This window comes from Pezoporus occidentalis, unplaced genomic scaffold (assembly GCF_034315485.1).
Source record: "Pezoporus occidentalis ecotype Australia unplaced genomic scaffold, CSIRO_AGI_Poc_V1 ctg208, whole genome shotgun sequence".
NCBI lineage: Eukaryota > Metazoa > Chordata > Aves > Psittaciformes > Psittacidae > Pezoporus > Pezoporus occidentalis.
This window is the reverse complement of record NW_026913943.1, coordinates 140,229-152,619: the sequence shown is the minus strand read 5'-3', so window position 1 is coordinate 152,619 and position 12,391 is coordinate 140,229. Positions and strand designations below refer to the sequence as shown.

The 12,391-nt window shown below is 54.5% G+C and overlaps 1 protein-coding gene across 7 annotated transcripts in view; it reads right to left on the bottom strand.

Annotated features, from left to right (window-relative positions):
- The window catches only part of MPRIP (myosin phosphatase Rho interacting protein), a 72,723-nt gene that overhangs the window by 42,874 nt on the left and 17,458 nt on the right, over positions 1–12,391 (bottom strand). The gene's annotated exons all lie outside the window — the stretch shown is intronic.

The window sequence follows — 12,391 nt, the reverse complement described above, 5'->3', positions numbered from 1 at the left end:
GGCCAAGGTAGAGATGGATTTAAAGATGCTGTTAAGGTTTCTACCACAGAAACCATGGCTCCCCTGCCAAAAAAAAACCCTTCCAAAAGCAGCAAAGAAGGGGTGAATGGGGAGAATGTGAAGACCCCAGCCTATGACCCCATGAAATTCAGATCAGCCCCCTAAGGCCCTGGTTTACAGGCTGTGGGAAATAGCCCCATTTTCCAGGAAAAGGGCTTTTCCTGCCCCAGGAGCATCCTATGACAGCCCAGGGTGTGCATGGAGTTATCATGGGTGCTGCAGCATCAATGGCCAGCACAGAGAAAGAACAGGACCAGTTGTACATCAGTGACATCAAAACCTCCTCTTTTCCTTCATGGAAATCAGCATCCACAGACCCCAGGGGATGGAAGGAAAAGGAAGGAGAGCAAAGCCAAGCCCAGGCCCTGGCACGGCGCAGGCACCGCCGCGGGGAGCTGCCTCCTAAGAAGATTTTTTGTCTTAAGACAACAAAAATAAAACTGGAAGCTATAAAAACCCAATGGAAAAACTTTCTTCTGCTCCAAGCGGAGCCTTAGAAACCTTTTTGTCTCACTCAGCAGAGCCAAGGCCTCCAGGACTGCAAGGGAAGCAGAGCACCGGGGAATGCAACCAGGAGAGGAGAAAAAGGGGATCTCTCCACTTGGTCCCTCTTTCACCCCTCAACTCCCAGGCAGGCCCTGCAGGGAGCTGGTACAGGGAAGCAGGAGAAGCCTTCCTGCTCTCCTCCCTCTTTAACCCCATGGCAGTGTTCAGGGTGGCTTCCCTGGAGCTCACACCTAACCCAAGCGCGCCTGGAGTGGAGGAGCCGGTTTGGGGCCCCATCACCACCGGACCAGCCCATGAAGTGGTTTTGCCACACGCCTCTCCTTGTGAGGGTGAAGGCTGGCATCATGCACAGCCCAACCCATCCCCATCCGCTGCTGCACCTCCAAGGGGCTGCAGGCAGAGCTGGTTCTAACCCCCTTGTGCCTGTGGCCAGGGACAGCACCAGGGATGAATCCACCACCCCGCAGCATCCCATAGCTCTCAGGAGCAGATGAATCCTGACAGACCAGCAGCCTGGCTCGCTTGGGATATAAATCCCTTTACACCATTCTCTTCCTTCCTTGGAGGCAGCGCAGGCACTCTGAAGCAAAGGGAAATGCAAATGGCATCAGGTGGAAATGTGCAGGCACACACAAGCTCCACCGAAGAAAAGGATGGAGCTGGGGCAGCACTGATCTCCGGGAGCATCCTGAAATCACCCAGGATCCCAATGGAGGAGCTGGTCATGGCACACGGCTGCTCTCCCTGAGGGACCCAGAGAACAGGGACAGCCCTCCCATGCTGAAGCTGTGGTAGTGGTGTGAGCACAGGCGAGATGGGAGAGGCTCTGAAGCATGGGACAAAGACATACAGACTCCTTTCCCACCTATGAACACCCATTTCTGTGCTGGGGGGTTTCTCAGGGCTGGGGATGCTCAGGGAAGGATGAGCAGAGCTGGTCCCCAGGCGGGTCCCAGTTCAGGTGAGGACTGCGCAGCCCCAGCAATCGGAAGGGGATAAATAAATGCAAAAGCAGGGAGGTTTTATACAGCAGAGACACCAAAACAACAACAGGGCTGGGACCTGAAGCAGCCTTTTGAAGAGCAGATGCTTTGATACAAACTTGAACCCAGCCTCAGCCCCCAGGGCCATGGGGAGGCTTCGTGTCAGGGTGAGGCAGGAGCAGATGCTCAGGCTCAGCTCCGGCTTCTGCTGATCCCCACCTTGGGGACAGCCCCGTCCCCAGGCACTGACCCTTCCTCTGCTACTCCCATTGCTGCAGTCAATGGGATGGAGCACACAGCTGCCCCACAACGGGATCTGGTGCCTGGAAACCCAGCAGAGTGCACCAGAACAGGACACCATTGCGGGCACCATCACAAGCAGCATCTCTCTCCTTGATGCCTGCAGCCCAGCCCAGCCCCTGCCACATGCAGGCACGGGGAAGGCAGCACTTGCACCATCTGAGCAGCTACAGCTCTCCACGCTGCCAGTATCAGCACAGGAACCAGAGCCAAGAAACAATTGGGTTGTTGTTTCCCGCTGGTATGACAGATCCATATTTACACACGCACGTGCTCGCGGTCTCCTTCTCCGTGTTACACAAAGCCTATAGTATGCCCTCCTCCTCCTCCTCCCCTCCCGTCACCAGGCACCCAGGAAGGGAGTCACGCCATGCTCTCCCCATCCACAACCCCAGCAGCCTCCAGACAAGATGCTCTTAGGATGCAGAGCCCAGAAACTGTAGCAGCCCCCACTTTATATAGCGGAGAGGACCTATTATAAGCCCAAAGGAAGACATTCCAAGCAGGACATTAACCGGGGAGATGCAAATGCTGTGGCAGGAGGATGCACAGTGCTGGATGCTCTGTGGGTGATGAACACGCAGGTATCCTGTAATTCAACAGGGTTTATCTGCAAAAGTCCCTCATTTCCACACAGTTTTGAAGGGCTGAGGTAGAAATAGAGCATTATTTAGGTCCAGAAATGTCCAGATTTTCCCCAAGCACCTTCCCCATCGTTTCTAACACACTGCAGGAGCTCGATCCAAAACCACAAGAGAGCTTTGCTCAGCCAACTGCACACAAGATGTTTTCTGAGCAGGTAACCCCAGGGTCAAGCTCCTGCCACAGCCTTGGTGGGACAGGGCCAATGCCCACGCCGCTCTCCAGGGCTCTTACACAACGTGGGTTGATGAAATCTGCAACACAACCCTTAAAGAAAGGCGACGGGGCAGGGGGAGGAGGCAACCAAACAAAAGGCACATTTTACTTCCTGCCAAGAACCAGGAGGGGAAGGGAAAGAAAAACCCCATCACCATTTGTCTACCTCGCATGGCGGGATGGTTGCCTTGGCACCGGGGGCTGTCCCGGCGGGGGATCATGGCTCTGCCGTCCCGTTCCACTGCGATGCTGCATGGGAAGGGCTTGGACTGGCTCTGCCCTGGCTCCCAGCACTGCTTGGGGGAGACACATCCATGCTGCCTCCATAAATGCTTCTTGACAAATGCTAATTCTCTGAGCTAAAATATTCATGAAGGTGGCTGCCGAGAGCGCGTTGCTCATTCGCGGCGCTCCTCGGTGCTCTGCAAAGGCAGCTGCTGAACACAGGGCCACAGAACAGTCAGGGTTGGATGCTAAAAGCTTCATCCATCCCCAGCGTCACTGACTGTGGTGTTGGAGGTGGGATGCAAGCAGGAGCGTTGCTGTGGTGTGAAAGGGAGCAAAACACTGCCCCGTCGCATCAGAGCAATGAGGAGACAACCATGCCTTGGGCAAGGGTAGCAACGCAGCTTGGACAGGCTGCTCCCAGCACAGGGAAACCACACCAGAGCCACATCCACCATTCCCACCAGCAAGAAAGCACCAACTCCTTTAAAGTCACAGAGAGCTCCCTTATCAGCTATGTACGGCATCCCTAAGTCCCAGAGAGGGATGCACCAGCACCAGGGATACCTCATCTTGCTGCTGGGGTGCTAAGCCTGCCGGTGCTGATGCAGTAGCCATGGTGTGCCCAGCGCTTCCCAGGCGCCAGGCTGGCACAGGAGCAGGGCTTTAGTGAGCCTTTCAGGCTTCCTGCCACCAGGAATGAGGTTATTGATACGGCCACAACGCCAGCGGAGCTCTGTGGCGGGCAGATTTTATTACACTTATAGATCATCTGACAGGCTGAGCATCCTGGGTTTATTAGATCAGACAAAGGCTCTTGAAAACGAGCTCTGCAAAAGGATGGACTGGAGCAGCCACCCATCGAAGGGGAGCAGAAGGTTGTGCTCCTCTATCCCCACACAGCTCTCTGCTCTCCCTGTGCCACCCAAGCAGGAGGCAGGCAGCCTTTCTTGGCCACCTGAGCACACACTTCCCATCCACAGCTGCCTTCTATCAATGGCTACTGCTCAGTGAAGCCACTGAGAAACCTCTGGCTTGCTTGGGCCATGTTATGCTCTCCACAGCAGCCTCCAGACACGACGCTCTTAGGATGCAGAGCCCAGCAACTGCAGCAGCCCCCCCTTATACAGTGGAAAGGAAGGAAAGAAAGAATGGGGACCTTTCATAAGCCCAAAGGAAGAAACCCCAAGCAGGACATTACTGGGGAGACCCAGATGCTCTGGCAAGAGGATGCACAGCGCTGGATGCTCTGCGGCAATGAGGCTGATGCTGCAAGTCAAAAGGGTTTAATCTGTGAGAGTCCCTCATTTCCAGACATCACACAGCAGGCAATAAAAAACCAGGTTTCTACCATGGGAAAGGGAACTGAGGTACCCCAAGGAACCAGCTCAGGGAGGTAGACTTGGAGGATGCGTTAGCCCCATACCTGCCTGTCCCTGCATGCCAAGCCCTGTAGAGCCTTCCCGAGCCTCTACCAGGAGCTAAAACAACATCAGCTCCACTTTCACCATGGGGAAGGAATTTTCTCTTTGGGAGCAGTTTGGGGAGGGGGTGAAGTGCAGGGGCTGGGCAGGAGAGTTCAGCCAGGGGCCGCTTTTAAGCGGAGTTGGTGTTTATGTCCACAGACAGCGAGTCTAAACACTGAGTGAGGCCATGGGCTGGCCACAGGCACCCTGGAGCTCCTCTCCCACCCAGGGCCACCTCAATGAAGCATAAGCAGCACCCACCCTGGGGGTGCCCAGGCAGCAAGTCTGGATCCATGTACCCCATCCGCACCCATCCCCATGGGCACCCATCCGGGGAGCCGGTGCTGGAGCGGTGTGATCCCTGCCGGAGCTGTGCTGGAGGGGCTGGAGCCAGCTCCTCTTGGCCTTATATGGGGATTTTCGCACCAGTGTTGCAGCTCCCAGCTGCTCCCAGCCCAAAGCGGGGTCGGGAGCTGGCAGCCAGCGCTTAGCCTGCCTCCTTCCTGTTAACCTCTTTCCTGCTGAACGGCATCCGAGGGGTCCCTGTGCGATGGGAACAGCCAGATCCTGTCCTGACAATCACCCGTGCCAGGCAGGGAGGGTGACCAAGTGGGTGGCAACGTCCCTCAGTGCTGGGGTCCGACCCTCTGGGTCCTCTGCAGCATCCCCAAAGCCAGAGAGCCCTTCAGGGAAACTTGCATCCATGCACATGCACACTCCCATGTCCAGCTGGAGGGGAAGAAGGACAGAAGATGCAGAGAACATCGGCACTGTGATGGGAACAAGGGCCAGGTCCCACTGGGATCAAGCCAAGGGGCTGCTCCCAGCTCTTTGGGGACCAAAGAAAAGCCCAGCATCGCACAAAGAGCTTGGAGCAGCTCTTTGGGGACCAAAGCAAAGCCCAGCATTGCACAAAGAGCTGGAAGCAGCTGCTGAACCTATATCCTGGTTCTTTGGGGACCAAATGGAGCGCACAGGCACTTGCCAGCCCTGCCACGCTGAAAGCACCATCTCGCAGCCCTACAAACCCAAGGGCTTATTCTTCCCTCTTGCTCACTGGGATTTAAATGCGTTTCAAATGCAAAATGTCCTCCTCCCCTCCTAGAATGGGGTGGGAGGAATAGATGATAACGGATCCGACCCCATCTGCTCGCAGCTGCCAGCGTGGCATCTTCCCCGCTTCCCAACACGCAGGCACAACAGCTACAATGATTACCCAGCCAAAGGGGAAGCAAATAAGCAGCATTCCAATGAGTTGTCATGGTAATCTGCCTGATGGCAAAAGCATGGTGAGACCATGGGCCTTGGGACTGTACAGGCGGTGATGGACCAGAGCTTGGTGCAGGGTTGAATTGCCTGGAGAGGGAAACACAGTCATTTGGGGGTGGGAAGGAAAGGAGGGAATCACTTGCATCTTGATAGTTGAATTTTAAATTGCACTGTTCCAAATTGGCCCTGTCAGCTTTGTTCTCCACCCCCTCGGTGTAGGAGACAAGTCCCAAGTGGTCCCCTGCACCTCGTGCTGCCAGGTACACAGCATCACCTCCATGCAGGCAGCATCACCTCCATGCAGGCAGCATCACCTCCATGCAGGCAGCATCACCTCCATGCACACACGTCCCTCCCCAGCAGCAAAGAGGCTCCACCAAAACAACATCAGACACCACATCCCCATTGCAGGGCTCGTCAGGTCACCCGCACACACAGATGGTCACAGACACGGTGACGCCAGCTTTGGAGACAGCTCAGGAGGTGGGAAGCTTGGATGGAGGCTGGATGATCTCCACCCATGCTGGCCAGTCATCCAAACCCTGTCCAACCGCACCTACGCCTGGACTGAGCATCTACCTGGGCACTGGCTGTGCTGAAGAGCAGAGGCCAAACTGGGGCAGGCTCTGCCCAACCTGCCCAGGCTGGCTCTGCAAACCAGTCACACCAGTGCTGAGGCTGCTTAAAGCTCACTCAGGTCCAACCCCCTCTCCATACACAGGGATGCCTTACACTAGACCAGGTTGCTCCAAGCCCCATCCAACCTGGCCTTGAACGCTTCCAAGGATGGGGCATCAAAACAGACTGTTTGGAGACTTGGGAAGATGCAGACTAGAAACCAGAGAAGGGGCTGCGAATGAGCTGCTGCTTCTGTCTCCTCTGAACCAGCAAGGATGGGCATGGCCAAGGTAAAAGCCATCAAAGGAAAGCAGCAAATTAAATCAACCAAAGCCCTGTACCTCCCTAAGTGACTCTATCTCCCCTCCCGCCCAGAGGGAAAGGAGGGACAGGTCTCCTGGTCTCCAGCCATCCCACAACCTCCTGCAAGCAAACCAGAGCAGAGGAATCAGAGCAGACACACACCATCAGCATCTCCACAGCCCTGCAAAGCCACCTCTGACAGCCATCAGCTTGTAGCTCTGGATGATTTAAGGCCCTGCATTACACCAGCTCAAGGAAGCAGTGAACTAAACAGAGAGGAAAGAGAAAAACGCCAAGTGCTTCCCACAATAAAAGAGCACATAAAATGGCAACACATTTCCTGGTGTCTCAGTAGAAGAAACAACTTCCTATTTCATAGGAACCAGACATTTTCCTTCTTCTTTTCCACTAAAACACAAAACTAAAAGCAAAGCACCACCTCATGACGGATAAAGTCAGCAGACACCTCTCAGCTGCACCCTCACAAGACACAGGGTTAGACCCACTCAAGCCAACTCTATGCTGACCCAATGCTGCACTGCAGGGCTGTAGCTGTGGTTTCTCCCCAGTTTGGCTTCTTTTGGGCCCAGCAGATTTTGCTTTACAGCGGGTAAAGGCAATTTATGGGTGGTCAATGCTCTTCCCACCCCACCACACAGACCACAGGTCACGCAGCATCCTTCTGTGGGGAAGCAGCAGGCTCTGGGCTGGATGCAGCAAAGCAACACCAGTTACATCCCACACTGCACATCTCCTGCTGGAGCCATGCACTACCCCCCATGTGGTGGGGTTTCCCCAAGCTCCCCCCCTTTCACCCCTAAGGATGACCAACGCAGCCCCTTGCACCAGCACTCAATGATAAGGAGGTGAGGAAAACCCTAGGGAAGGGCAGCATCAGATCCGCAGGAAGCTCGGGCAACTCCCACGAGTGCAGATGCTTCAGTGGAAGCTCTTGAATGCAGCTGAATGAGTCTGGGAATCTCATTACTCCCCAGCACTGCTCTTATGAGCTTTGCAGAGCTTCCTGCTGGGCTGGGAATACCACGCACCCGGGCTCCCAGGGTCCTTGGGGGGCTGCAGCTAGAGGCCAACCCAAGTAGAAGAGGTTGGGTTGCGTTGGCCAACCAAGCAGCAGCCACATCCTGCACCTCAACCCTATATAAAACCCCCTATCTGCTCTGCTCTCTGTTGCTCCCAGCAGCTTCCAGACAAGCCTGGACTTTCCAAACCTTCCCAGAAGCCGAGGCAGTGGCTGGAAAGTGTTTTCCAACCTTTGACCGCCGGCCGTTCCCCCAAATGGCATAAAACGGGAAGCTTTTTGGCCAGGAAAGGCAGTTCCAAGCAGAAATGGTTCCAAACAGGCACACATGGCTGTTACAGGGCAAGGAGAATGCCCAGCCAGCAACCCAAGCTGGGCTTTGCATGGTGCAATGGAGGCACTGATGAAGACTGTTTTCTCCCTAAACCAGCTGCTCACATCTGGCTCCTGCACTTGCACAGGAAAAAGAGCAGATTCACAACCATGAGCTCCCCACAGCCTCTCATTTGGCCCCAGCAGAGAGGAGAACTATGGGTCCGGTGCCCCCGAGGGGCATGAGCCCCAAGAGGCTTCTCCATCCCCCATGCCTGGGACTACAGACTGCACAGCATCAGCCGGCACGGCATTAACCACTCGTGCAAGCCAAACGTCCCCTTCCTCTACACATCTGCTCTGTCCATAATCCCCACTGTCCCTCCCCTAATGGGAAAGCAGCCAGAAAAGTGAACCAAAGCCCTAATTATATCCCAGTAGCTCCCCAGTGCCCCGGTGATCTGCTGTGACTTTACTGATGCAGTTACTGGTGGAACAAGGAGGAAAGGGATGAGGATGGGTGTGCTCCAAAAACCCACCCTTTCTCCCCAGCCACAGCATCACAACCAGTAGGAACCCCTTTGTAAGCCCAAGGTGCTGCTGGGACACATCTAAAACCAACCTGTGCACCCATCCCCTCCACAGGGATCCCCCAGCAAAGGGAACACTGCAAGTGCCACTGCAGAGGGAATGGGAGTGGTGAGCACCATGGACCACAGTGGGAGAGCATCCCACGACCTCACTTGCAGATGCCCAAGCCATAAAATCATGGAGAGCCACAGCTATGGAATCTCTAGCTACAACATACGGGATGTGCAAGAGCAAGAACCCACATCCACATCCCTGCAGCTCCATGGCATGGAACCAACAGGGCATGGCCCTGGAGTGTGTGCCAGGAAAACATCGGGAAAAACCCTCCCTGGAAGGTGGGAACCTTCCCAAGCTCTCCCATGGCTCCGGGAGCAGCACCTCTGCCCCTGCTCTCCCTGCAGAAGGGGTCGCAGAGAAGCCGTGTTAATATACAGACAAATCCACTCCTGGATCCAACGGGAAGGAGGTGAAGGGTAACGTGGAGCTGCTACGCACGCAATGCACCTATGGTGAGTTTAACCTGCAGCGAGACTGGCTGTTTTATCTGGTTGCCTACTTAGAATCTGACTTCAGTGACTGCAGCGAAGTCCCTGCTGCAGCTCTGAAGGGACAAAGTGAAATAAAGAGGTCTTAGTAAACAGGGATTACCAAAAGCACATTCATTACCTGGTCAAGAAGTGTTTTGCTGGGATTTTCCCCCTACCTTCTATATCTTGGAACCCGTGACAACAAAACCTGCCTGGGAATTATCCTTTTTTTCCCCTACCCGAAATGCCTCAAAACCACCCCAGACAAAAAGGGGAAGACTCCAGTGAACCCCCTGCATTCAGCAGCGCCGAGAAAAGCCGTTCCCAAAACCTCCCTGAAGCCCTCAGCTTGCCTCCACGCAAGTTTTAAGCTGACAATGTCCCTTTTACAGCCTCCAAACCTGATGAATAATGCATGGCCGGGATAAAGCAGGAATATAATATTCACTAATGCTTACCCTAACAAGAGCAACAAGGCCTGCAAATAAGTCATTTATTAACCCCAAACCGTGCTGCTGCTTGAACAGAGCACACACCTCAGCTTCCAGCCCTGAAAACACCAGTGGAGTTTGCTCTGGAGCACGGAATGAGCATGCCAAGGGCTGGCTGAGACACCCCTCCCTGCTCTCATCACACAAACAAGGCTTATCCTGGACTTTAAGAGATGCTAATGGAATGAAACCCCCCTGAAAACAAGGCTGGGAGCTGCCACCCTCCTTTTCCCTCCTCCTTGGGAGCCGCAGCCTTCCCTTTTCCATCGGGATAAGAGCGATGGTGGGAAGCCCACAGCTCCAGCCGCTTTCTCAGGCATTCCAAAATCCGGCCGGAGCCTCTTTCTGCAGCACACCCCCTCCATAAGCTGGATGCCTGCCTAATTGTCTATTTATTTATCCCTGCCTTTTCCCAGCTCCCCGCACACACACACTGGTGCAGGGGGAAAGCCAAGGCCGGCTCCCAAGGCAGACCCCAAAATAAACCCCGGGGGGGGGGGGCAGCTTTTCTCCCCCCATTCCCAAGAGGAAGCCGGGAAGCACTGGCCAGGCAAGGGGTGGGAGCAGGAAGGGGGGATGCTGGAGGCATCACCCACCCCCTTTGCTTAAAAATAGCTGCATCCAAAGAGTGGCTGCAAAGAGCCACAAAGAGCGTGTTGAGCAGAGGCAGCTGCAAGCTATTTGCTGCCCCTGGTAATCAACATCTCAGCTTCCAGAGCCCGCCCCCCCGGCCCCTTCCTCCCCTGCCAGAAGCCACTGCTGCCTTTCTCCAAGCCACATATGTCATGTCAACAATCAATGAACACAGAGATCTCTGCTGGGGAATAAAGGGGAATGAGCTTTGATTTTGTGGAGCAGCTTCGGTGCCTTGTTTCATACACGGCTTCGGTCTCCTCTCCGAGCTGTCACCGAGGGGTCTGCTGCACCACGTCTCATCAGGCAAGGCCAGGAATCCTCTTGCCACCTTTAGTGAGATCAGGGATGTGCCAGCCACCAGGATGCCACTTATAAGGATTTCTTAATGCAATGGGAAAAGGGATGCTATCACCCAGCATAAACCAACCCACTGGTGGTCCTTACCGATCTCAGCCGGTGGCCCCTAACAGGGCTGGAAAGAATTAAACCCAGCCCTATCGCCATGTGGTGCTGCTGGCAGGTACCACAGGCACCTCGTTTCACATCCCTCCCTGGCAGCAAGCAACAAAGGGGCAAAACCCTGTGGTTTTGTTGGTTCTTTGGGTGGGTTCGTTGTGTCTGTGGATGGGTACAGGGGGATGCTTGGGAGCCCAGCACTGCCCTGGCTTGCAGGGAGATGGGATCAGGAACCCACTGCTGCAGCCTGTAGGGACTACAGCAGAGCTCCTACTGCCTCCAGTTCCAGCACCAGGAAAGGAAAAAGAGGGAAACACAACTGGAGCAACTGTCTGTAGTAAATACCAGATTTACCACCTGTCACTCAATTCACCACCACGTTGTTTGGGGCCACTGACTGAGTGCTGTGTGTTGTTAGACACTACAGCGTGGTGGGACGCAGGGAAAAGGCAGGTCCAAGGAGGAGGGTGGGAATGCCAACAGAGCCCAAAGGGCTTGTGTGAGGGGATTCATGTGCTCAGCCATCAGCTGTGTCATTTCAGTCCCAGCTCTGCCATCCTCACTGCTAAACACTGTTAGAGGAGGGCTTGATTTCTGCATCAGTTTTACAGTAGATCATGGGGTTTCTTTCACCAAGAGCCTGCAGCCAGGCTGGAGGCCATGGGTACAGAGCCCAGCTTTCCACAAGGCATGAAGAAGAAACTCCAGCTGCTGCAAGCTCCTATGTTACTCTATTCCCCTGCCTCTGATGTACTAGATAAATGCAGTTTAAAACCCAGCTCATTTCCCTTGCACACATCTTCTGCACAAACATCTTTGCTAGGGCTCAAGAGATGGAGGATTAGGGTAAAAGCAGAAAGGACAGAGCCACTGGAACCCGTTCTCAACATAAGAGCAATTCCAGCTTTGCAGCTCGCCCTGCAGAAGACAATAGGGGCTGTGTTGTTTCCAGGAAGGAAGCACCTGGGCCAGGTCATCAAAGCCGCTTGTTCAATAGGAGGTCGCTGGCTCTATGGAGCATTCCCAACTCTGCTTTCATCCTCTCGCCATCTGTTAACTCCCAAACCTCCCACCACAGACTGCTTCACACTGGGGCCCCTCCTGAGTGGGTCCTGCAGGCACCAAGCACCCTTCTGGGAGGGCTTGGATCCACATCAGTGTCCTCCATCCATGTTCAAGACGATGCAAACAAAAAGAACCAGCTTAATCCACCTAAACGGCAAACCCCGGCACTTTTAGGGCCCCAGTGATGGTCCTGGCCATGGACCAAGTGCCAGGACTGGTGCTGGAGTCATCCCTGAGGAGCCCTTCCCTGTTCCCTGCTCTCTCAGCCCCCATGAACTGCGCTATTGCAGCTCAGCAGTTTTACTTCTCCAAGCACCACACTATACCGGACTAAAAGAGGTGAAACAGAAGAGGACAGGGAATCATTCATGGAGGTTCAGTAATTCCTTTCCCCAAAAGCAGTATTGAGAATCAAGCACAACAAATCCATCAGAGATCTCCGAGCTCTGTTGGGAACCACCAGCACTTGGGCTGCCTCTACATCTCCTATAGGGCAATCACAAGGATGTGCTATGCACCTTCTCCCTTGCACCTTGATTTCAGGTGTCCCTCTGCTGCCCAGCTCACCTGGATAAGAAAAGAATCCAAACTGCTTCCCAATTGTTCCCAACATTCCCTAATTTCTGCTGCATCACCTCTGGGATATGCACTGAACATCCCAGGTGAAACCTCCCCATGGATCATC